This window comes from Ascaphus truei, unplaced genomic scaffold, assembly GCF_040206685.1.
Source record: "Ascaphus truei isolate aAscTru1 unplaced genomic scaffold, aAscTru1.hap1 HAP1_SCAFFOLD_240, whole genome shotgun sequence".
Classification (NCBI taxonomy): domain Eukaryota; kingdom Metazoa; phylum Chordata; class Amphibia; order Anura; family Ascaphidae; genus Ascaphus; species Ascaphus truei.
This window is the reverse complement of record NW_027455323.1, coordinates 35,446-55,934: the sequence shown is the minus strand read 5'-3', so window position 1 is coordinate 55,934 and position 20,489 is coordinate 35,446. Positions and strand designations below refer to the sequence as shown.

The following is a 20,489-nucleotide window of genomic DNA, read 5'->3' as shown; positions in this document are numbered from 1 at the left end:
GCAAGAAATGAAACATTTTCATTTGCTGCGAGGAATGCCATGTATATTTTCATTAGGGAAGCGAAAAATAAAAACCCCTACAGCACCTGGTATTCCCAGGCAGTCTCCCAACCCAGTACTAATCAAGCCTCACCCTGCTTAGCTTCCGAGATCTGACGGGATCGGGAGCTTTCAAGGTAGTATGGCCGTAGGTGGAGGTTGCTGTCTCATGATATCCTCTCATTCTTAAATCCATGAGCCTATATCTTGCTCCATGCATACACAGAGACTGAGAAAATGACAGGTGCACTCAAATGTACTATAGACGGAATTCTTGATGTCAGAATTCTATTTTGGAAGGTTGCATTGTGTTGAACTTTCAGAGGAAAAAACGATAGATTTCTTTGCCACTGCGGGAAAAAAGTAGTAAAAAATGAAACATTTTAATTTGCTGCAAGGAATGCCATGTATATTTTCATTAGGGAAGCAAAAAATAAAAACACCCACAGCACCTGGTATTCCCAGGCAGTCTCCCAACCCAGTACTAATCAAGCCTCACCCTGCTTAGCTTCCGAGATCTGACGGGATCGGGCGCTGTCAAGGTAGTATGGCCGTAGGTGGAGATTGCTGTCTCATGATATCCTCTCATTCTTAAATCCATGAGCCTATATCTTGCTCCATGCATACACAGAGACTGAGAAAATGACAGGTGCACTCAAATGTACTATAGACGGAATTCTTGATGTCAGAATTCTATTTTGGAAGGTTGCATTGTGTTGAACTTTCAGAGGAAAAAACGATAGATTTCTTTGCCACTGCGGGAAAAAAGTAGTAAAAAATGAAACATTTTCATTTGCTGCAAGGAATGCCATGTATATTTTCATTAGGGAAGCAAAAAATAAAAACACCCACAGCACCTGGTATTCCCAGGCAGTCTCCCAACCCAGTACTAATCAAGCCTCACCCTGCTTAGCTTCCGAGATCTGACGGGATCGGGCGCTGTCAAGGTAGTATGGCCGTAGGTGGAGATTGCTGTCTCATGATATCCTCTCATTCTTAAATCCATGAGCCTATATCTTGCTCCATGCATACACAGAGACTGAGAAAATGACAGGTGCACTCAAATGTACTATAGACGGAATTCTTGATGTCAGAATTCTATTTTGGAAGGTTGCATTGTGTTGAACTTTCAGAGGAAAAAACGATAGATTTCTTTGCCACTGCGGGAAAAAAGTAGTAAAAAATGAAACATTTTCATTTGCTGCAAGGAATGCCATGTATATTTTCATTAGGGAAGCAAAAAATAAAAACACCCACAGCACCTGGTATTCCCAGGCAGTCTCCCAACCCAGTACTAATCAAGCCTCACCCTGCTTAGCTTCCGAGATCTGACGGGATCGGGCGCTTTCAAGGTAGTATGGCCGTAGGTGGAGATTGCTGTCTCATGATATCCTCTCATTCTTAAATCCATGAGCCTATATCTTGCTCCATGCATACACAGAGACTGAGAAAATGACAGGTGCACTCAAATGTACTATAGACGGAATTCTTGATGTCAGAATTCTATTTTGGAAGGTTGCATTGTGTTGAACTTTCAGAGGAAAAAACGATAGATTTCTTTGCCACTGCGGGAAAAAAGTAGTAAAAAATGAAACATTTTCATTTGCTGCAAGGAATGCCATGTATATTTTCATTAGGGAAGCGAAAAATAAAAACCCCTACAGCACCTGGTATTCCCAGGCAGTCTCCCAACCCAGTACTAATCAAGCCTCACCCTGCTTAGCTTCCGAGATCTGACGGGATCGGGCGCTGTCAAGGTAGTATGGCCGTAGGTGGAGATTGCTGTCTCATGATATCCTCTCATTCTTAAATCCATGAGCCTATATCTTGCTCCATGCATACACAGAGACTGAGAAAATGACAGGTGCACTCAAATGTACTATAGACGGAATTCTTGATGTCAGAATTCTATTTTGGAAGGTTGCATTGTGTTGAACTTTCAGAGGAAAAAACGATAGATTTCTTTGCCACTGCGGGAAAAAAGTAGTAAAAAATGAAACATTTTCATTTGCTGCAAGGAATGCCATGTATATTTTCATTAGGGAAGCGAAAAATAAAAACCCCTACAGCACCTGGTATTCCCAGGCAGTCTCCCAACCCAGTACTAATCAAGCCTCACCCTGCTTAGCTTCCGAGATCTGACGGGATCGGGCGCTGTCAAGGTAGTATGGCCGTAGGTGGAGATTGCTGTCTCATGATATCCTCTCATTCTTAAATCCATGAGCCTATATCTTGCTCCATGCATACACAGAGACTGAGAAAATGACAGGTGCACTCAAATGTACTATAGACGGAATTCTTGATGTCAGAATTCTATTTTGGAAGGTTGCATTGTGTTGAACTTTCAGAGGAAAAAACGATAGATTTCTTTGCCACTGCGGGAAAAAAGTAGTAAAAAATTTCAGAGGTGCCTATATTCAACCTCCTCCTGTTTGGATTTGAACTCACTATCTCTTCCAAGTATCAGCTTGAACACTGCACACCCCAACTCTGTGAGCCACAAGCTCACCATATAACATGCTGAGTGTTCTGAGGCCTGTATGATATATTTCTAAATGACATGGGAGGCATAAGTGTATTATTGTGACCGTTAAAAAAATACATTCTTGAAGAATTACCTTAAATGGAGAAATTAAATCAGAGACTGAGAAAATGACAGGTGCACTCAAATATACTATAGACGGAATTCTTGATGTCAGAATTCTATTTTGGAAGGTTGCATTGTGTTGAACTTTCAGAGGAAAAAACAATATATTTCTTTGCCACTCCGGGAAAAAAGTAGCAAGAAATGAAACATTTTCATTTGCTGCGAGGAATGCCATGTATATTTTCATTAGGGAAGCGAAAAATAAAAACCCCTACAGCACCTGGTATTCCCAGGCAGTCTCCCAACCCAGTACTAATCAAGCCTCACCCTGCTTAGCTTCCGAGATCTGACGGGATCGGGAGCTTTCAAGGTAGTATGGCCGTAGGTGGAGGTTGCTGTCTCATGATATCCTCTCATTCTTAAATCCATGAGCCTATATCTTGCTCCATGCATACACAGAGACTGAGAAAATGACAGGTGCACTCAAATGTACTATAGACGGAATTCTTGATGTCAGAATTCTATTTTGGAAGGTTGCATTGTGTTGAACTTTCAGAGGAAAAAACGATAGATTTCTTTGCCACTGCGGGAAAAAAGTAGTAAAAAATGAAACATTTTAATTTGCTGCAAGGAATGCCATGTATATTTTCATTAGGGAAGCAAAAAATAAAAACACCCACAGCACCTGGTATTCCCAGGCAGTCTCCCAACCCAGTACTAATCAAGCCTCACCCTGCTTAGCTTCCGAGATCTGACGGGATCGGGCGCTGTCAAGGTAGTATGGCCGTAGGTGGAGATTGCTGTCTCATGATATCCTCTCATTCTTAAATCCATGAGCCTATATCTTGCTCCATGCATACACAGAGACTGAGAAAATGACAGGTGCACTCAAATGTACTATAGACGGAATTCTTGATGTCAGAATTCTATTTTGGAAGGTTGCATTGTGTTGAACTTTCAGAGGAAAAAACGATAGATTTCTTTGCCACTGCGGGAAAAAAGTAGTAAAAAATGAAACATTTTCATTTGCTGCAAGGAATGCCATGTATATTTTCATTAGGGAAGCAAAAAATAAAAACACCCACAGCACCTGGTATTCCCAGGCAGTCTCCCAACCCAGTACTAATCAAGCCTCACCCTGCTTAGCTTCCGAGATCTGACGGGATCGGGCGCTTTCAAGGTAGTATGGCCGTAGGTGGAGATTGCTGTCTCATGATATCCTCTCATTCTTAAATCCATGAGCCTATATCTTGCTCCATGCATACACAGAGACTGAGAAAATGACAGGTGCACTCAAATGTACTATAGACGGAATTCTTGATGTCAGAATTCTATTTTGGAAGGTTGCATTGTGTTGAACTTTCAGAGGAAAAAACGATAGATTTCTTTGCCACTGCGGGAAAAAAGTAGTAAAAAATGAAACATTTTCATTTGCTGCAAGGAATGCCATGTATATTTTCATTAGGGAAGCGAAAAATAAAAACCCCTACAGCACCTGGTATTCCCAGGCAGTCTCCCAACCCAGTACTAATCAAGCCTCACCCTGCTTAGCTTCCGAGATCTGACGGGATCGGGCGCTGTCAAGGTAGTATGGCCGTAGGTGGAGATTGCTGTCTCATGATATCCTCTCATTCTTAAATCCATGAGCCTATATCTTGCTCCATGCATACACAGAGACTGAGAAAATGACAGGTGCACTCAAATGTACTATAGACGGAATTCTTGATGTCAGAATTCTATTTTGGAAGGTTGCATTGTGTTGAACTTTCAGAGGAAAAAACGATAGATTTCTTTGCCACTGCGGGAAAAAAGTAGTAAAAAATGAAACATTTTCATTTGCTGCAAGGAATGCCATGTATATTTTCATTAGGGAAGCGAAAAATAAAAACCCCTACAGCACCTGGTATTCCCAGGCAGTCTCCCAACCCAGTACTAATCAAGCCTCACCCTGCTTAGCTTCCGAGATCTGACGGGATCGGGCGCTGTCAAGGTAGTATGGCCGTAGGTGGAGATTGCTGTCTCATGATATCCTCTCATTCTTAAATCCATGAGCCTATATCTTGCTCCATGCATACACAGAGACTGAGAAAATGACAGGTGCACTCAAATGTACTATAGACGGAATTCTTGATGTCAGAATTCTATTTTGGAAGGTTGCATTGTGTTGAACTTTCAGAGGAAAAAACGATAGATTTCTTTGCCACTGCGGGAAAAAAGTAGTAAAAAATTTCAGAGGTGCCTATATTCAACCTCCTCCTGTTTGGATTTGAACTCACTATCTCTTCCAAGTATCAGCTTGAACACTGCACACCCCAACTCTGTGAGCCACAAGCTCACCATATAACATGCTGAGTGTTCTGAGGCCTGTATGATATATTTCTAAATGACATGGGAGGCATAAGTGTATTATTGTGACCGTTAAAAAAATACATTCTTGAAGAATTACCTTAAATGGAGAAATTAAATCAGAGACTGAGAAAATGACAGGTGCACTCAAATATACTATAGACGGAATTCTTGATGTCAGAATTCTATTTTGGAAGGTTGCATTGTGTTGAACTTTCAGAGGAAAAAACAATATATTTCTTTGCCACTCCGGGAAAAAAGTAGCAAGAAATGAAACATTTTCATTTGCTGCGAGGAATGCCATGTATATTTTCATTAGGGAAGCGAAAAATAAAAACCCCTACAGCACCTGGTATTCCCAGGCAGTCTCCCAACCCAGTACTAATCAAGCCTCACCCTGCTTAGCTTCCGAGATCTGACGGGATCGGGAGCTTTCAAGGTAGTATGGCCGTAGGTGGAGGTTGCTGTCTCATGATATCCTCTCATTCTTAAATCCATGAGCCTATATCTTGCTCCATGCATACACAGAGACTGAGAAAATGACAGGTGCACTCAAATGTACTATAGACGGAATTCTTGATGTCAGAATTCTATTTTGGAAGGTTGCATTGTGTTGAACTTTCAGAGGAAAAAACGATAGATTTCTTTGCCACTGCGGGAAAAAAGTAGTAAAAAATGAAACATTTTAATTTGCTGCAAGGAATGCCATGTATATTTTCATTAGGGAAGCAAAAAATAAAAACACCCACAGCACCTGGTATTCCCAGGCAGTCTCCCAACCCAGTACTAATCAAGCCTCACCCTGCTTAGCTTCCGAGATCTGACGGGATCGGGCGCTGTCAAGGTAGTATGGCCGTAGGTGGAGATTGCTGTCTCATGATATCCTCTCATTCTTAAATCCATGAGCCTATATCTTGCTCCATGCATACACAGAGACTGAGAAAATGACAGGTGCACTCAAATGTACTATAGACGGAATTCTTGATGTCAGAATTCTATTTTGGAAGGTTGCATTGTGTTGAACTTTCAGAGGAAAAAACGATAGATTTCTTTGCCACTGCGGGAAAAAAGTAGTAAAAAATGAAACATTTTCATTTGCTGCAAGGAATGCCATGTATATTTTCATTAGGGAAGCAAAAAATAAAAACACCCACAGCACCTGGTATTCCCAGGCAGTCTCCCAACCCAGTACTAATCAAGCCTCACCCTGCTTAGCTTCCGAGATCTGACGGGATCGGGCGCTTTCAAGGTAGTATGGCCGTAGGTGGAGATTGCTGTCTCATGATATCCTCTCATTCTTAAATCCATGAGCCTATATCTTGCTCCATGCATACACAGAGACTGAGAAAATGACAGGTGCACTCAAATGTACTATAGACGGAATTCTTGATGTCAGAATTCTATTTTGGAAGGTTGCATTGTGTTGAACTTTCAGAGGAAAAAACGATAGATTTCTTTGCCACTGCGGGAAAAAAGTAGTAAAAAATGAAACATTTTCATTTGCTGCAAGGAATGCCATGTATATTTTCATTAGGGAAGCGAAAAATAAAAACCCCTACAGCACCTGGTATTCCCAGGCAGTCTCCCAACCCAGTACTAATCAAGCCTCACCCTGCTTAGCTTCCGAGATCTGACGGGATCGGGCGCTGTCAAGGTAGTATGGCCGTAGGTGGAGATTGCTGTCTCATGATATCCTCTCATTCTTAAATCCATGAGCCTATATCTTGCTCCATGCATACACAGAGACTGAGAAAATGACAGGTGCACTCAAATGTACTATAGACGGAATTCTTGATGTCAGAATTCTATTTTGGAAGGTTGCATTGTGTTGAACTTTCAGAGGAAAAAACGATAGATTTCTTTGCCACTGCGGGAAAAAAGTAGTAAAAAATGAAACATTTTCATTTGCTGCAAGGAATGCCATGTATATTTTCATTAGGGAAGCGAAAAATAAAAACCCCTACAGCACCTGGTATTCCCAGGCAGTCTCCCAACCCAGTACTAATCAAGCCTCACCCTGCTTAGCTTCCGAGATCTGACGGGATCGGGCGCTGTCAAGGTAGTATGGCCGTAGGTGGAGATTGCTGTCTCATGATATCCTCTCATTCTTAAATCCATGAGCCTATATCTTGCTCCATGCATACACAGAGACTGAGAAAATGACAGGTGCACTCAAATGTACTATAGACGGAATTCTTGATGTCAGAATTCTATTTTGGAAGGTTGCATTGTGTTGAACTTTCAGAGGAAAAAACGATAGATTTCTTTGCCACTGCGGGAAAAAAGTAGTAAAAAATTTCAGAGGTGCCTATATTCAACCTCCTCCTGTTTGGATTTGAACTCACTATCTCTTCCAAGTATCAGCTTGAACACTGCACACCCCAACTCTGTGAGCCACAAGCTCACCATATAACATGCTGAGTGTTCTGAGGCCTGTATGATATATTTCTAAATGACATGGGAGGCATAAGTGTATTATTGTGACCGTTAAAAAAATACATTCTTGAAGAATTACCTTAAATGGAGAAATTAAATCAGAGACTGAGAAAATGACAGGTGCACTCAAATATACTATAGACGGAATTCTTGATGTCAGAATTCTATTTTGGAAGGTTGCATTGTGTTGAACTTTCAGAGGAAAAAACAATATATTTCTTTGCCACTCCGGGAAAAAAGTAGCAAGAAATGAAACATTTTCATTTGCTGCGAGGAATGCCATGTATATTTTCATTAGGGAAGCGAAAAATAAAAACCCCTACAGCACCTGGTATTCCCAGGCAGTCTCCCAACCCAGTACTAATCAAGCCTCACCCTGCTTAGCTTCCGAGATCTGACGGGATCGGGAGCTTTCAAGGTAGTATGGCCGTAGGTGGAGGTTGCTGTCTCATGATATCCTCTCATTCTTAAATCCATGAGCCTATATCTTGCTCCATGCATACACAGAGACTGAGAAAATGACAGGTGCACTCAAATGTACTATAGACGGAATTCTTGATGTCAGAATTCTATTTTGGAAGGTTGCATTGTGTTGAACTTTCAGAGGAAAAAACGATAGATTTCTTTGCCACTGCGGGAAAAAAGTAGTAAAAAATGAAACATTTTAATTTGCTGCAAGGAATGCCATGTATATTTTCATTAGGGAAGCAAAAAATAAAAACACCCACAGCACCTGGTATTCCCAGGCAGTCTCCCAACCCAGTACTAATCAAGCCTCACCCTGCTTAGCTTCCGAGATCTGACGGGATCGGGCGCTGTCAAGGTAGTATGGCCGTAGGTGGAGATTGCTGTCTCATGATATCCTCTCATTCTTAAATCCATGAGCCTATATCTTGCTCCATGCATACACAGAGACTGAGAAAATGACAGGTGCACTCAAATGTACTATAGACGGAATTCTTGATGTCAGAATTCTATTTTGGAAGGTTGCATTGTGTTGAACTTTCAGAGGAAAAAACGATAGATTTCTTTGCCACTGCGGGAAAAAAGTAGTAAAAAATGAAACATTTTCATTTGCTGCAAGGAATGCCATGTATATTTTCATTAGGGAAGCAAAAAATAAAAACACCCACAGCACCTGGTATTCCCAGGCAGTCTCCCAACCCAGTACTAATCAAGCCTCACCCTGCTTAGCTTCCGAGATCTGACGGGATCGGGCGCTTTCAAGGTAGTATGGCCGTAGGTGGAGATTGCTGTCTCATGATATCCTCTCATTCTTAAATCCATGAGCCTATATCTTGCTCCATGCATACACAGAGACTGAGAAAATGACAGGTGCACTCAAATGTACTATAGACGGAATTCTTGATGTCAGAATTCTATTTTGGAAGGTTGCATTGTGTTGAACTTTCAGAGGAAAAAACGATAGATTTCTTTGCCACTGCGGGAAAAAAGTAGTAAAAAATGAAACATTTTCATTTGCTGCAAGGAATGCCATGTATATTTTCATTAGGGAAGCGAAAAATAAAAACCCCTACAGCACCTGGTATTCCCAGGCAGTCTCCCAACCCAGTACTAATCAAGCCTCACCCTGCTTAGCTTCCGAGATCTGACGGGATCGGGCGCTGTCAAGGTAGTATGGCCGTAGGTGGAGATTGCTGTCTCATGATATCCTCTCATTCTTAAATCCATGAGCCTATATCTTGCTCCATGCATACACAGAGACTGAGAAAATGACAGGTGCACTCAAATGTACTATAGACGGAATTCTTGATGTCAGAATTCTATTTTGGAAGGTTGCATTGTGTTGAACTTTCAGAGGAAAAAACGATAGATTTCTTTGCCACTGCGGGAAAAAAGTAGTAAAAAATGAAACATTTTCATTTGCTGCAAGGAATGCCATGTATATTTTCATTAGGGAAGCGAAAAATAAAAACCCCTACAGCACCTGGTATTCCCAGGCAGTCTCCCAACCCAGTACTAATCAAGCCTCACCCTGCTTAGCTTCCGAGATCTGACGGGATCGGGCGCTGTCAAGGTAGTATGGCCGTAGGTGGAGATTGCTGTCTCATGATATCCTCTCATTCTTAAATCCATGAGCCTATATCTTGCTCCATGCATACACAGAGACTGAGAAAATGACAGGTGCACTCAAATGTACTATAGACGGAATTCTTGATGTCAGAATTCTATTTTGGAAGGTTGCATTGTGTTGAACTTTCAGAGGAAAAAACGATAGATTTCTTTGCCACTGCGGGAAAAAAGTAGTAAAAAATGAAACATTTTCATTTGCTGCAAGGAATGCCATGTATATTTTCATTAGGGAAGCGAAAAATAAAAACCCCTACAGCACCTGGTATTCCCAGGCAGTCTCCCAACCCAGTACTAATCAAGCCTCACCCTGCTTAGCTTCCGAGATCTGACGGGATCGGGCGCTGTCAAGGTAGTATGGCCGTAGGTGGAGATTGCTGTCTCATGATATCCTCTCATTCTTAAATCCATGAGCCTATATCTTGCTCCATGCATACACAGAGACTGAGAAAATGACAGGTGCACTCAAATGTACTATAGACGGAATTCTTGATGTCAGAATTCTATTTTGGAAGGTTGCATTGTGTTGAACTTTCAGAGGAAAAAACGATAGATTTCTTTGCCACTGCGGGAAAAAAGTAGTAAAAAATTTCAGAGGTGCCTATATTCAACCTCCTCCTGTTTGGATTTGAACTCACTATCTCTTCCAAGTATCAGCTTGAACACTGCACACCCCAACTCTGTGAGCCACAAGCTCACCATATAACATGCTGAGTGTTCTGAGGCCTGTATGATATATTTCTAAATGACATGGGAGGCATAAGTGTATTATTGTGACCGTTAAAAAAATACATTCTTGAAGAATTACCTTAAATGGAGAAATTAAATCAGAGACTGAGAAAATGACAGGTGCACTCAAATATACTATAGACGGAATTCTTGATGTCAGAATTCTATTTTGGAAGGTTGCATTGTGTTGAACTTTCAGAGGAAAAAACAATATATTTCTTTGCCACTCCGGGAAAAAAGTAGCAAGAAATGAAACATTTTCATTTGCTGCGAGGAATGCCATGTATATTTTCATTAGGGAAGCGAAAAATAAAAACCCCTACAGCACCTGGTATTCCCAGGCAGTCTCCCAACCCAGTACTAATCAAGCCTCACCCTGCTTAGCTTCCGAGATCTGACGGGATCGGGAGCTTTCAAGGTAGTATGGCCGTAGGTGGAGGTTGCTGTCTCATGATATCCTCTCATTCTTAAATCCATGAGCCTATATCTTGCTCCATGCATACACAGAGACTGAGAAAATGACAGGTGCACTCAAATGTACTATAGACGGAATTCTTGATGTCAGAATTCTATTTTGGAAGGTTGCATTGTGTTGAACTTTCAGAGGAAAAAACGATAGATTTCTTTGCCACTGCGGGAAAAAAGTAGTAAAAAATGAAACATTTTAATTTGCTGCAAGGAATGCCATGTATATTTTCATTAGGGAAGCAAAAAATAAAAACACCCACAGCACCTGGTATTCCCAGGCAGTCTCCCAACCCAGTACTAATCAAGCCTCACCCTGCTTAGCTTCCGAGATCTGACGGGATCGGGCGCTGTCAAGGTAGTATGGCCGTAGGTGGAGATTGCTGTCTCATGATATCCTCTCATTCTTAAATCCATGAGCCTATATCTTGCTCCATGCATACACAGAGACTGAGAAAATGACAGGTGCACTCAAATGTACTATAGACGGAATTCTTGATGTCAGAATTCTATTTTGGAAGGTTGCATTGTGTTGAACTTTCAGAGGAAAAAACGATAGATTTCTTTGCCACTGCGGGAAAAAAGTAGTAAAAAATGAAACATTTTCATTTGCTGCAAGGAATGCCATGTATATTTTCATTAGGGAAGCAAAAAATAAAAACACCCACAGCACCTGGTATTCCCAGGCAGTCTCCCAACCCAGTACTAATCAAGCCTCACCCTGCTTAGCTTCCGAGATCTGACGGGATCGGGCGCTTTCAAGGTAGTATGGCCGTAGGTGGAGATTGCTGTCTCATGATATCCTCTCATTCTTAAATCCATGAGCCTATATCTTGCTCCATGCATACACAGAGACTGAGAAAATGACAGGTGCACTCAAATGTACTATAGACGGAATTCTTGATGTCAGAATTCTATTTTGGAAGGTTGCATTGTGTTGAACTTTCAGAGGAAAAAACGATAGATTTCTTTGCCACTGCGGGAAAAAAGTAGTAAAAAATGAAACATTTTCATTTGCTGCAAGGAATGCCATGTATATTTTCATTAGGGAAGCGAAAAATAAAAACCCCTACAGCACCTGGTATTCCCAGGCAGTCTCCCAACCCAGTACTAATCAAGCCTCACCCTGCTTAGCTTCCGAGATCTGACGGGATCGGGCGCTGTCAAGGTAGTATGGCCGTAGGTGGAGATTGCTGTCTCATGATATCCTCTCATTCTTAAATCCATGAGCCTATATCTTGCTCCATGCATACACAGAGACTGAGAAAATGACAGGTGCACTCAAATGTACTATAGACGGAATTCTTGATGTCAGAATTCTATTTTGGAAGGTTGCATTGTGTTGAACTTTCAGAGGAAAAAACGATAGATTTCTTTGCCACTGCGGGAAAAAAGTAGTAAAAAATGAAACATTTTCATTTGCTGCAAGGAATGCCATGTATATTTTCATTAGGGAAGCGAAAAATAAAAACCCCTACAGCACCTGGTATTCCCAGGCAGTCTCCCAACCCAGTACTAATCAAGCCTCACCCTGCTTAGCTTCCGAGATCTGACGGGATCGGGCGCTGTCAAGGTAGTATGGCCGTAGGTGGAGATTGCTGTCTCATGATATCCTCTCATTCTTAAATCCATGAGCCTATATCTTGCTCCATGCATACACAGAGACTGAGAAAATGACAGGTGCACTCAAATGTACTATAGACGGAATTCTTGATGTCAGAATTCTATTTTGGAAGGTTGCATTGTGTTGAACTTTCAGAGGAAAAAACGATAGATTTCTTTGCCACTGCGGGAAAAAAGTAGTAAAAAATGAAACATTTTCATTTGCTGCAAGGAATGCCATGTATATTTTCATTAGGGAAGCAAAAAATAAAAACACCCACAGCACCTGGTATTCCCAGGCAGTCTCCCAACCCAGTACTAATCAAGCCTCACCCTGCTTAGCTTCCGAGATCTGACGGGATCGGGCGCTTTCAAGGTAGTATGGCCGTAGGTGGAGATTGCTGTCTCATGATATCCTCTCATTCTTAAATCCATGAGCCTATATCTTGCTCCATGCATACACAGAGACTGAGAAAATGACAGGTGCACTCAAATGTACTATAGACGGAATTCTTGATGTCAGAATTCTATTTTGGAAGGTTGCATTGTGTTGAACTTTCAGAGGAAAAAACGATAGATTTCTTTGCCACTGCGGGAAAAAAGTAGTAAAAAATGAAACATTTTCATTTGCTGCAAGGAATGCCATGTATATTTTCATTAGGGAAGCGAAAAATAAAAACCCCTACAGCACCTGGTATTCCCAGGCAGTCTCCCAACCCAGTACTAATCAAGCCTCACCCTGCTTAGCTTCCGAGATCTGACGGGATCGGGCGCTGTCAAGGTAGTATGGCCGTAGGTGGAGATTGCTGTCTCATGATATCCTCTCATTCTTAAATCCATGAGCCTATATCTTGCTCCATGCATACACAGAGACTGAGAAAATGACAGGTGCACTCAAATGTACTATAGACGGAATTCTTGATGTCAGAATTCTATTTTGGAAGGTTGCATTGTGTTGAACTTTCAGAGGAAAAAACGATAGATTTCTTTGCCACTGCGGGAAAAAAGTAGTAAAAAATGAAACATTTTCATTTGCTGCAAGGAATGCCATGTATATTTTCATTAGGGAAGCGAAAAATAAAAACCCCTACAGCACCTGGTATTCCCAGGCAGTCTCCCAACCCAGTACTAATCAAGCCTCACCCTGCTTAGCTTCCGAGATCTGACGGGATCGGGCGCTGTCAAGGTAGTATGGCCGTAGGTGGAGATTGCTGTCTCATGATATCCTCTCATTCTTAAATCCATGAGCCTATATCTTGCTCCATGCATACACAGAGACTGAGAAAATGACAGGTGCACTCAAATGTACTATAGACGGAATTCTTGATGTCAGAATTCTATTTTGGAAGGTTGCATTGTGTTGAACTTTCAGAGGAAAAAACGATAGATTTCTTTGCCACTGCGGGAAAAAAGTAGTAAAAAATTTCAGAGGTGCCTATATTCAACCTCCTCCTGTTTGGATTTGAACTCACTATCTCTTCCAAGTATCAGCTTGAACACTGCACACCCCAACTCTGTGAGCCACAAGCTCACCATATAACATGCTGAGTGTTCTGAGGCCTGTATGATATATTTCTAAATGACATGGGAGGCATAAGTGTATTATTGTGACCGTTAAAAAAATACATTCTTGAAGAATTACCTTAAATGGAGAAATTAAATCAGAGACTGAGAAAATGACAGGTGCACTCAAATATACTATAGACGGAATTCTTGATGTCAGAATTCTATTTTGGAAGGTTGCATTGTGTTGAACTTTCAGAGGAAAAAACAATATATTTCTTTGCCACTCCGGGAAAAAAGTAGCAAGAAATGAAACATTTTCATTTGCTGCGAGGAATGCCATGTATATTTTCATTAGGGAAGCGAAAAATAAAAACCCCTACAGCACCTGGTATTCCCAGGCAGTCTCCCAACCCAGTACTAATCAAGCCTCACCCTGCTTAGCTTCCGAGATCTGACGGGATCGGGAGCTTTCAAGGTAGTATGGCCGTAGGTGGAGGTTGCTGTCTCATGATATCCTCTCATTCTTAAATCCATGAGCCTATATCTTGCTCCATGCATACACAGAGACTGAGAAAATGACAGGTGCACTCAAATGTACTATAGACGGAATTCTTGATGTCAGAATTCTATTTTGGAAGGTTGCATTGTGTTGAACTTTCAGAGGAAAAAACGATAGATTTCTTTGCCACTGCGGGAAAAAAGTAGTAAAAAATGAAACATTTTAATTTGCTGCAAGGAATGCCATGTATATTTTCATTAGGGAAGCAAAAAATAAAAACACCCACAGCACCTGGTATTCCCAGGCAGTCTCCCAACCCAGTACTAATCAAGCCTCACCCTGCTTAGCTTCCGAGATCTGACGGGATCGGGCGCTGTCAAGGTAGTATGGCCGTAGGTGGAGATTGCTGTCTCATGATATCCTCTCATTCTTAAATCCATGAGCCTATATCTTGCTCCATGCATACACAGAGACTGAGAAAATGACAGGTGCACTCAAATGTACTATAGACGGAATTCTTGATGTCAGAATTCTATTTTGGAAGGTTGCATTGTGTTGAACTTTCAGAGGAAAAAACGATAGATTTCTTTGCCACTGCGGGAAAAAAGTAGTAAAAAATGAAACATTTTCATTTGCTGCAAGGAATGCCATGTATATTTTCATTAGGGAAGCAAAAAATAAAAACACCCACAGCACCTGGTATTCCCAGGCAGTCTCCCAACCCAGTACTAATCAAGCCTCACCCTGCTTAGCTTCCGAGATCTGACGGGATCGGGCGCTTTCAAGGTAGTATGGCCGTAGGTGGAGATTGCTGTCTCATGATATCCTCTCATTCTTAAATCCATGAGCCTATATCTTGCTCCATGCATACACAGAGACTGAGAAAATGACAGGTGCACTCAAATGTACTATAGACGGAATTCTTGATGTCAGAATTCTATTTTGGAAGGTTGCATTGTGTTGAACTTTCAGAGGAAAAAACGATAGATTTCTTTGCCACTGCGGGAAAAAAGTAGTAAAAAATGAAACATTTTCATTTGCTGCAAGGAATGCCATGTATATTTTCATTAGGGAAGCGAAAAATAAAAACCCCTACAGCACCTGGTATTCCCAGGCAGTCTCCCAACCCAGTACTAATCAAGCCTCACCCTGCTTAGCTTCCGAGATCTGACGGGATCGGGAGCTTTCAAGGTAGTATGGCCGTAGGTGGAGGTTGCTGTCTCATGATATCCTCTCATTCTTAAATCCATGAGCCTATATCTTGCTCCATGCATACACAGAGACTGAGAAAATGACAGGTGCACTCAAATGTACTATAGACGGAATTCTTGATGTCAGAATTCTATTTTGGAAGGTTGCATTGTGTTGAACTTTCAGAGGAAAAAACGATAGATTTCTTTGCCACTGCGGGAAAAAAGTAGTAAAAAATGAAACATTTTAATTTGCTGCAAGGAATGCCATGTATATTTTCATTAGGGAAGCAAAAAATAAAAACACCCACAGCACCTGGTATTCCCAGGCAGTCTCCCAACCCAGTACTAATCAAGCCTCACCCTGCTTAGCTTCCGAGATCTGACGGGATCGGGCGCTGTCAAGGTAGTATGGCCGTAGGTGGAGATTGCTGTCTCATGATATCCTCTCATTCTTAAATCCATGAGCCTATATCTTGCTCCATGCATACACAGAGACTGAGAAAATGACAGGTGCACTCAAATGTACTATAGACGGAATTCTTGATGTCAGAATTCTATTTTGGAAGGTTGCATTGTGTTGAACTTTCAGAGGAAAAAACGATAGATTTCTTTGCCACTGCGGGAAAAAAGTAGTAAAAAATGAAACATTTTCATTTGCTGCAAGGAATGCCATGTATATTTTCATTAGGGAAGCGAAAAATAAAAACCCCTACAGCACCTGGTATTCCCAGGCAGTCTCCCAACCCAGTACTAATCAAGCCTCACCCTGCTTAGCTTCCGAGATCTGACGGGATCGGGCGCTGTCAAGGTAGTATGGCCGTAGGTGGAGATTGCTGTCTCATGATATCCTCTCATTCTTAAATCCATGAGCCTATATCTTGCTCCATGCATACACAGAGACTGAGAAAATGACAGGTGCACTCAAATGTACTATAGACGGAATTCTTGATGTCAGAATTCTATTTTGGAAGGTTGCATTGTGTTGAACTTTCAGAGGAAAAAACGATAGATTTCTTTGCCACTGCGGGAAAAAAGTAGTAAAAAATTTCAGAGGTGCCTATATTCAACCTCCTCCTGTTTGGATTTGAACTCACTATCTCTTCCAAGTATCAGCTTGAACACTGAACACCCCAACTCTGTGAGCCACAAGCTCACCATATAACATGCTGAGTGTTCTGAGGCCTGTATGATATATTTCTAAATGACATGGGAGGCATAAGTGTATTATTGTGACCGTTAAAAAAATACATTCTTGAAGAATTACCTTAAATGGAGAAATTAAATCAGAGACTGAGAAAATGACAGGTGCACTCAAATATACTATAGACGGAATTCTTGATGTCAGAATTCTATTTTGGAAGGTTGCATTGTGTTGAACTTTCAGAGGAAAAAACAATATATTTCTTTGCCACTCCGGGAAAAAAGTAGCAAGAAATGAAACATTTTCATTTGCTGCGAGGAATGCCATGTATATTTTCATTAGGGAAGCGAAAAATAAAAACCCCTACAGCACCTGGTATTCCCAGGCAGTCTCCCAACCCAGTACTAATCAAGCCTCACCCTGCTTAGCTTCCGAGATCTGACGGGATCGGGAGCTTTCAAGGTAGTATGGCCGTAGGTGGAGGTTGCTGTCTCATGATATCCTCTCATTCTTAAATCCATGAGCCTATATCTTGCTCCATGCATACACAGAGACTGAGAAAATGACAGGTGCACTCAAATGTACTATAGACGGAATTCTTGATGTCAGAATTCTATTTTGGAAGGTTGCATTGTGTTGAACTTTCAGAGGAAAAAACGATAGATTTCTTTGCCACTGCGGGAAAAAAGTAGTAAAAAATGAAACATTTTAATTTGCTGCAAGGAATGCCATGTATATTTTCATTAGGGAAGCAAAAAATAAAAACACCCACAGCACCTGGTATTCCCAGGCAGTCTCCCAACCCAGTACTAATCAAGCCTCACCCTGCTTAGCTTCCGAGATCTGACGGGATCGGGCGCTGTCAAGGTAGTATGGCCGTAGGTGGAGATTGCTGTCTCATGATATCCTCTCATTCTTAAATCCATGAGCCTATATCTTGCTCCATGCATACACAGAGACTGAGAAAATGACAGGTGCACTCAAATGTACTATAGACGGAATTCTTGATGTCAGAATTCTATTTTGGAAGGTTGCATTGTGTTGAACTTTCAGAGGAAAAAACGATAGATTTCTTTGCCACTGCGGGAAAAAAGTAGTAAAAAATGAAACATTTTCATTTGCTGCAAGGAATGCCATGTATATTTTCATTAGGGAAGCGAAAAATAAAAACCCCTACAGCACCTGGTATTCCCAGGCAGTCTCCCAACCCAGTACTAATCAAGCCTCACCCTGCTTAGCTTCCGAGATCTGACGGGATCGGGCGCTGTCAAGGTAGTATGGCCGTAGGTGGAGATTGCTGTCTCATGATATCCTCTCATTCTTAAATCCATGAGCCTATATCTTGCTCCATGCATACACAGAGACTGAGAAAATGACAGGTGCACTCAAATGTACTATAGACGGAATTCTTGATGTCAGAATTCTATTTTGGAAGGTTGCATTGTGTTGAACTTTCAGAGGAAAAAACGATAGATTTCTTTGCCACTGCGGGAAAAAAGTAGTAAAAAATGAAACATTTTCATTTGCTGCAAGGAATGCCATGTATATTTTCATTAGGGAAGCGAAAAATAAAAACCCCTACAGCACCTGGTATTCCCAGGCAGTCTCCCAACCCAGTACTAATCAAGCCTCACCCTGCTTAGCTTCCGAGATCTGACGGGATCGGGCGCTGTCAAGGTAGTATGGCCGTAGGTGGAGATTGCTGTCTCATGATATCCTCTCATTCTTAAATCCATGAGCCTATATCTTGCTCCATGCATACACAGAGACTGAGAAAATGACAGGTGCACTCAAATGTACTATAGACGGAATTCTTGATGTCAGAATTCTATTTTGGAAGGTTGCATTGTGTTGAACTTTCAGAGGAAAAAACGATAGATTTCTTTGCCACTGCGGGAAAAAAGTAGTAAAAAATGAAACATTTTCATTTGCTGCAAGGAATGCCATGTATATTTTCATTAGGGAAGCGAAAAATAAAAACCCCTACAGCACCTGGTATTCCCAGGCAGTCTCCCAACCCAGTACTAATCAAGCCTCACCCTGCTTAGCTTCCGAGATCTGACGGGATCGGGCGCTGTCAAGGTAGTATGGCCGTAGGTGGAGATTGCTGTCTCATGATATCCTCTCATTCTTAAATCCATGAGCCTATATCTTGCTCCATGCATACACAGAGACTGAGAAAATGACAGGTGCACTCAAATGTACTATAGACGGAATTCTTGATGTCAGAATTCTATTTTGGAAGGTTGCATTGTGTTGAACTTTCAGAGGAAAAAACGATAGATTTCTTTGCCACTGCGGGAAAAAAGTAGTAAAAAATTTCAGAGGTGCCTATATTCAACCTCCTCCTGTTTGGATTTGAACTCACTATCTCTTCCAAGTATCAGCTTGAACACTGCACACCCCAACTCTGTGAGCCACAAGCTCACCATATAACATGCTGAGTGTTCTGAGGCCTGTATGATATATTTCTAAATGACATGGGAGGCATAAGTGTATTATTGTGACCGTTAAAAAAATACATTCTTGAAGAATTACCTTAAATGGAGAAATTAAATCAGAGACTGAGAAAATGACAGGTGCACTCAAATATACTATAGACGGAATTCTTGATGTCAGAATTCTATTTTGGAAGGTTGCATTGTGTTGAACTTTCAGAGGAAAAAACAATATATTTCTTTGCCACTCCGGGAAAAAAGTAGCAAGAAATGAAACATTTTCATTTGCTGCGAGGAATGCCATGTATATTTTCATTAGGGAAGCGAAAAATAAAAACCCCTACAGCACCTGGTATTCCCAGGCAGTCTCCCAACCCAGTACTAATCAAGCCTCACCCTGCTTAGCTTCCGAGATCTGACGGGATCGGGAGCTTTCAAGGTAGTATGGCCGTAGGTGGAGGTTGCTGTCTCATGATATCCTCTCATTCTTAAATCCATGAGCCTATATCTTGCTCCATGCATACACAGAGACTGAGAAAATGACAGGTGCACTCAAATGTACTATAGACGGAATTCTTGATGTCAGAATTCTATTTTGGAAGGTTGCATTGTGTTGAACTTTCAGAGGAAAAAACGATAGATTTCTTTGCCACTGCGGGAAAAAAGTAGTAAAAAATGAAACATTTTAATTTGCTGCAAGGAATGCCATGTATATTTTCATTAGGGAAGCAAAAAATAAAAACACCCACAGCACCTGGTATTCCCAGGCAGTCTCCCAACCCAGTACTAATCAAGCCTCACCCTGCTTAGCTTCCGAGATCTGACGGGATCGGGCGCTGTCAAGGTAGTATGGCCGTAGGTGGAGATTGCTGTCTCATGATATCCTCTCATTCTTAAATCCATGAGCCTATATCTTGCTCCATGCATACACAGAGACTGAGAAAATGACAGGTGCACTCAAATGTACTATAGACGGAATTCTTGATGTCAGAATTCTATTTTGGAAGGTTGCATTGTGTTGAACTTTCAGAGGAAAAAACGATAGATTTCTTTGCCACTGCGGGAAAAAAGTAGTAAAAAATGAAACATTTTCATTTGCTGCAAGGAATGCCATGTATATTTTCATTAGGGAAGCAAAAAATAAAAACACCCACAGCACCTGGTATTCCCAGGCAGTCTCCCAACCCAGTACTAATCAAGCCTCACCCTGCTTAGCTTCCGAGATCTGACGGGATCGGGCGCTTTCAAGGTAGTATGGCCGTAGGTGGAGATTGCTGTCTCATGATATCCTCTCATTCTTAAATCCATGAGCCTATATCTTGCTCCATGCATACACAGAGACTGAGAAAATGACAGGTGCACTCAAATGTACTATAGACGGAATTCTTGATGTCAGAATTCTATTTTGGAAGGTTGC

General features: G+C 41.4%; 44 non-coding genes across 44 annotated transcripts; all 44 read right to left on the bottom strand.

Moving 5' to 3' along the window:
• Positions 1-74: 74 nt before the first annotated feature.
• Positions 75-193, bottom strand: LOC142479543 (5S ribosomal RNA). The gene has a single exon (XR_012794230.1). It is a non-coding gene; the product is annotated as a 5S ribosomal RNA (ribosomal RNA).
• Positions 194-479: 286 nt separating this feature from the next.
• Positions 480-598, bottom strand: LOC142479680 (5S ribosomal RNA). Its single transcript, XR_012794363.1, has one exon. It is a non-coding gene; the product is annotated as a 5S ribosomal RNA (ribosomal RNA).
• A 286-nt stretch (positions 599-884) lies between these two features.
• On the bottom strand, positions 885-1,003 carry LOC142479679 (5S ribosomal RNA). Its single transcript, XR_012794362.1, has one exon. It is a non-coding gene; the product is annotated as a 5S ribosomal RNA (ribosomal RNA).
• Positions 1,004-1,289: 286 nt separating this feature from the next.
• On the bottom strand, positions 1,290-1,408 carry LOC142479395 (5S ribosomal RNA). Its single transcript, XR_012794088.1, has one exon. It is a non-coding gene; the product is annotated as a 5S ribosomal RNA (ribosomal RNA).
• A 286-nt stretch (positions 1,409-1,694) lies between these two features.
• On the bottom strand, positions 1,695-1,813 carry LOC142478521 (5S ribosomal RNA). Its single transcript, XR_012793255.1, has one exon. It is a non-coding gene; the product is annotated as a 5S ribosomal RNA (ribosomal RNA).
• Positions 1,814-2,099: 286 nt separating this feature from the next.
• LOC142478520 (5S ribosomal RNA) lies at positions 2,100-2,218 on the bottom strand. The gene has a single exon (XR_012793254.1). It is a non-coding gene; the product is annotated as a 5S ribosomal RNA (ribosomal RNA).
• Positions 2,219-2,894: 676 nt separating this feature from the next.
• LOC142479542 (5S ribosomal RNA) lies at positions 2,895-3,013 on the bottom strand. The gene has a single exon (XR_012794229.1). It is a non-coding gene; the product is annotated as a 5S ribosomal RNA (ribosomal RNA).
• A 286-nt stretch (positions 3,014-3,299) lies between these two features.
• Positions 3,300-3,418, bottom strand: LOC142479678 (5S ribosomal RNA). Its single transcript, XR_012794361.1, has one exon. It is a non-coding gene; the product is annotated as a 5S ribosomal RNA (ribosomal RNA).
• A 286-nt stretch (positions 3,419-3,704) lies between these two features.
• On the bottom strand, positions 3,705-3,823 carry LOC142479384 (5S ribosomal RNA). Its single transcript, XR_012794077.1, has one exon. It is a non-coding gene; the product is annotated as a 5S ribosomal RNA (ribosomal RNA).
• A 286-nt stretch (positions 3,824-4,109) lies between these two features.
• Positions 4,110-4,228, bottom strand: LOC142478518 (5S ribosomal RNA). The gene has a single exon (XR_012793252.1). It is a non-coding gene; the product is annotated as a 5S ribosomal RNA (ribosomal RNA).
• Positions 4,229-4,514: 286 nt separating this feature from the next.
• On the bottom strand, positions 4,515-4,633 carry LOC142478517 (5S ribosomal RNA). Its single transcript, XR_012793251.1, has one exon. It is a non-coding gene; the product is annotated as a 5S ribosomal RNA (ribosomal RNA).
• Positions 4,634-5,309: 676 nt separating this feature from the next.
• On the bottom strand, positions 5,310-5,428 carry LOC142479541 (5S ribosomal RNA). Its single transcript, XR_012794228.1, has one exon. It is a non-coding gene; the product is annotated as a 5S ribosomal RNA (ribosomal RNA).
• Positions 5,429-5,714: 286 nt separating this feature from the next.
• Positions 5,715-5,833, bottom strand: LOC142479677 (5S ribosomal RNA). Its single transcript, XR_012794360.1, has one exon. It is a non-coding gene; the product is annotated as a 5S ribosomal RNA (ribosomal RNA).
• A 286-nt stretch (positions 5,834-6,119) lies between these two features.
• On the bottom strand, positions 6,120-6,238 carry LOC142479373 (5S ribosomal RNA). The gene has a single exon (XR_012794066.1). It is a non-coding gene; the product is annotated as a 5S ribosomal RNA (ribosomal RNA).
• A 286-nt stretch (positions 6,239-6,524) lies between these two features.
• On the bottom strand, positions 6,525-6,643 carry LOC142478516 (5S ribosomal RNA). The gene has a single exon (XR_012793250.1). It is a non-coding gene; the product is annotated as a 5S ribosomal RNA (ribosomal RNA).
• Positions 6,644-6,929: 286 nt separating this feature from the next.
• Positions 6,930-7,048, bottom strand: LOC142478515 (5S ribosomal RNA). Its single transcript, XR_012793249.1, has one exon. It is a non-coding gene; the product is annotated as a 5S ribosomal RNA (ribosomal RNA).
• A 676-nt stretch (positions 7,049-7,724) lies between these two features.
• On the bottom strand, positions 7,725-7,843 carry LOC142479540 (5S ribosomal RNA). Its single transcript, XR_012794227.1, has one exon. It is a non-coding gene; the product is annotated as a 5S ribosomal RNA (ribosomal RNA).
• Positions 7,844-8,129: 286 nt separating this feature from the next.
• Positions 8,130-8,248, bottom strand: LOC142479676 (5S ribosomal RNA). The gene has a single exon (XR_012794359.1). It is a non-coding gene; the product is annotated as a 5S ribosomal RNA (ribosomal RNA).
• Positions 8,249-8,534: 286 nt separating this feature from the next.
• LOC142479361 (5S ribosomal RNA) lies at positions 8,535-8,653 on the bottom strand. The gene has a single exon (XR_012794055.1). It is a non-coding gene; the product is annotated as a 5S ribosomal RNA (ribosomal RNA).
• A 286-nt stretch (positions 8,654-8,939) lies between these two features.
• LOC142478514 (5S ribosomal RNA) lies at positions 8,940-9,058 on the bottom strand. Its single transcript, XR_012793248.1, has one exon. It is a non-coding gene; the product is annotated as a 5S ribosomal RNA (ribosomal RNA).
• A 286-nt stretch (positions 9,059-9,344) lies between these two features.
• On the bottom strand, positions 9,345-9,463 carry LOC142478513 (5S ribosomal RNA). Its single transcript, XR_012793247.1, has one exon. It is a non-coding gene; the product is annotated as a 5S ribosomal RNA (ribosomal RNA).
• A 286-nt stretch (positions 9,464-9,749) lies between these two features.
• LOC142478512 (5S ribosomal RNA) lies at positions 9,750-9,868 on the bottom strand. The gene has a single exon (XR_012793246.1). It is a non-coding gene; the product is annotated as a 5S ribosomal RNA (ribosomal RNA).
• A 676-nt stretch (positions 9,869-10,544) lies between these two features.
• LOC142479539 (5S ribosomal RNA) lies at positions 10,545-10,663 on the bottom strand. Its single transcript, XR_012794226.1, has one exon. It is a non-coding gene; the product is annotated as a 5S ribosomal RNA (ribosomal RNA).
• Positions 10,664-10,949: 286 nt separating this feature from the next.
• Positions 10,950-11,068, bottom strand: LOC142479675 (5S ribosomal RNA). Its single transcript, XR_012794358.1, has one exon. It is a non-coding gene; the product is annotated as a 5S ribosomal RNA (ribosomal RNA).
• A 286-nt stretch (positions 11,069-11,354) lies between these two features.
• On the bottom strand, positions 11,355-11,473 carry LOC142479350 (5S ribosomal RNA). Its single transcript, XR_012794044.1, has one exon. It is a non-coding gene; the product is annotated as a 5S ribosomal RNA (ribosomal RNA).
• Positions 11,474-11,759: 286 nt separating this feature from the next.
• Positions 11,760-11,878, bottom strand: LOC142478511 (5S ribosomal RNA). The gene has a single exon (XR_012793245.1). It is a non-coding gene; the product is annotated as a 5S ribosomal RNA (ribosomal RNA).
• A 286-nt stretch (positions 11,879-12,164) lies between these two features.
• Positions 12,165-12,283, bottom strand: LOC142478510 (5S ribosomal RNA). Its single transcript, XR_012793244.1, has one exon. It is a non-coding gene; the product is annotated as a 5S ribosomal RNA (ribosomal RNA).
• A 286-nt stretch (positions 12,284-12,569) lies between these two features.
• On the bottom strand, positions 12,570-12,688 carry LOC142479338 (5S ribosomal RNA). The gene has a single exon (XR_012794033.1). It is a non-coding gene; the product is annotated as a 5S ribosomal RNA (ribosomal RNA).
• A 286-nt stretch (positions 12,689-12,974) lies between these two features.
• Positions 12,975-13,093, bottom strand: LOC142478509 (5S ribosomal RNA). Its single transcript, XR_012793243.1, has one exon. It is a non-coding gene; the product is annotated as a 5S ribosomal RNA (ribosomal RNA).
• A 286-nt stretch (positions 13,094-13,379) lies between these two features.
• On the bottom strand, positions 13,380-13,498 carry LOC142478507 (5S ribosomal RNA). Its single transcript, XR_012793241.1, has one exon. It is a non-coding gene; the product is annotated as a 5S ribosomal RNA (ribosomal RNA).
• Positions 13,499-14,174: 676 nt separating this feature from the next.
• Positions 14,175-14,293, bottom strand: LOC142479537 (5S ribosomal RNA). Its single transcript, XR_012794225.1, has one exon. It is a non-coding gene; the product is annotated as a 5S ribosomal RNA (ribosomal RNA).
• A 286-nt stretch (positions 14,294-14,579) lies between these two features.
• Positions 14,580-14,698, bottom strand: LOC142479673 (5S ribosomal RNA). The gene has a single exon (XR_012794356.1). It is a non-coding gene; the product is annotated as a 5S ribosomal RNA (ribosomal RNA).
• A 286-nt stretch (positions 14,699-14,984) lies between these two features.
• Positions 14,985-15,103, bottom strand: LOC142479326 (5S ribosomal RNA). Its single transcript, XR_012794022.1, has one exon. It is a non-coding gene; the product is annotated as a 5S ribosomal RNA (ribosomal RNA).
• A 286-nt stretch (positions 15,104-15,389) lies between these two features.
• Positions 15,390-15,508, bottom strand: LOC142479536 (5S ribosomal RNA). Its single transcript, XR_012794224.1, has one exon. It is a non-coding gene; the product is annotated as a 5S ribosomal RNA (ribosomal RNA).
• A 286-nt stretch (positions 15,509-15,794) lies between these two features.
• Positions 15,795-15,913, bottom strand: LOC142479671 (5S ribosomal RNA). Its single transcript, XR_012794355.1, has one exon. It is a non-coding gene; the product is annotated as a 5S ribosomal RNA (ribosomal RNA).
• Positions 15,914-16,199: 286 nt separating this feature from the next.
• Positions 16,200-16,318, bottom strand: LOC142478506 (5S ribosomal RNA). Its single transcript, XR_012793240.1, has one exon. It is a non-coding gene; the product is annotated as a 5S ribosomal RNA (ribosomal RNA).
• A 676-nt stretch (positions 16,319-16,994) lies between these two features.
• Positions 16,995-17,113, bottom strand: LOC142479534 (5S ribosomal RNA). Its single transcript, XR_012794222.1, has one exon. It is a non-coding gene; the product is annotated as a 5S ribosomal RNA (ribosomal RNA).
• A 286-nt stretch (positions 17,114-17,399) lies between these two features.
• LOC142479670 (5S ribosomal RNA) lies at positions 17,400-17,518 on the bottom strand. Its single transcript, XR_012794354.1, has one exon. It is a non-coding gene; the product is annotated as a 5S ribosomal RNA (ribosomal RNA).
• Positions 17,519-17,804: 286 nt separating this feature from the next.
• LOC142478505 (5S ribosomal RNA) lies at positions 17,805-17,923 on the bottom strand. The gene has a single exon (XR_012793239.1). It is a non-coding gene; the product is annotated as a 5S ribosomal RNA (ribosomal RNA).
• A 286-nt stretch (positions 17,924-18,209) lies between these two features.
• On the bottom strand, positions 18,210-18,328 carry LOC142478504 (5S ribosomal RNA). Its single transcript, XR_012793238.1, has one exon. It is a non-coding gene; the product is annotated as a 5S ribosomal RNA (ribosomal RNA).
• Positions 18,329-18,614: 286 nt separating this feature from the next.
• Positions 18,615-18,733, bottom strand: LOC142478503 (5S ribosomal RNA). Its single transcript, XR_012793237.1, has one exon. It is a non-coding gene; the product is annotated as a 5S ribosomal RNA (ribosomal RNA).
• Positions 18,734-19,409: 676 nt separating this feature from the next.
• Positions 19,410-19,528, bottom strand: LOC142479533 (5S ribosomal RNA). Its single transcript, XR_012794221.1, has one exon. It is a non-coding gene; the product is annotated as a 5S ribosomal RNA (ribosomal RNA).
• A 286-nt stretch (positions 19,529-19,814) lies between these two features.
• On the bottom strand, positions 19,815-19,933 carry LOC142479669 (5S ribosomal RNA). Its single transcript, XR_012794353.1, has one exon. It is a non-coding gene; the product is annotated as a 5S ribosomal RNA (ribosomal RNA).
• A 286-nt stretch (positions 19,934-20,219) lies between these two features.
• LOC142479313 (5S ribosomal RNA) lies at positions 20,220-20,338 on the bottom strand. The gene has a single exon (XR_012794010.1). It is a non-coding gene; the product is annotated as a 5S ribosomal RNA (ribosomal RNA).
• Positions 20,339-20,489: the final 151 nt, after the last annotated feature.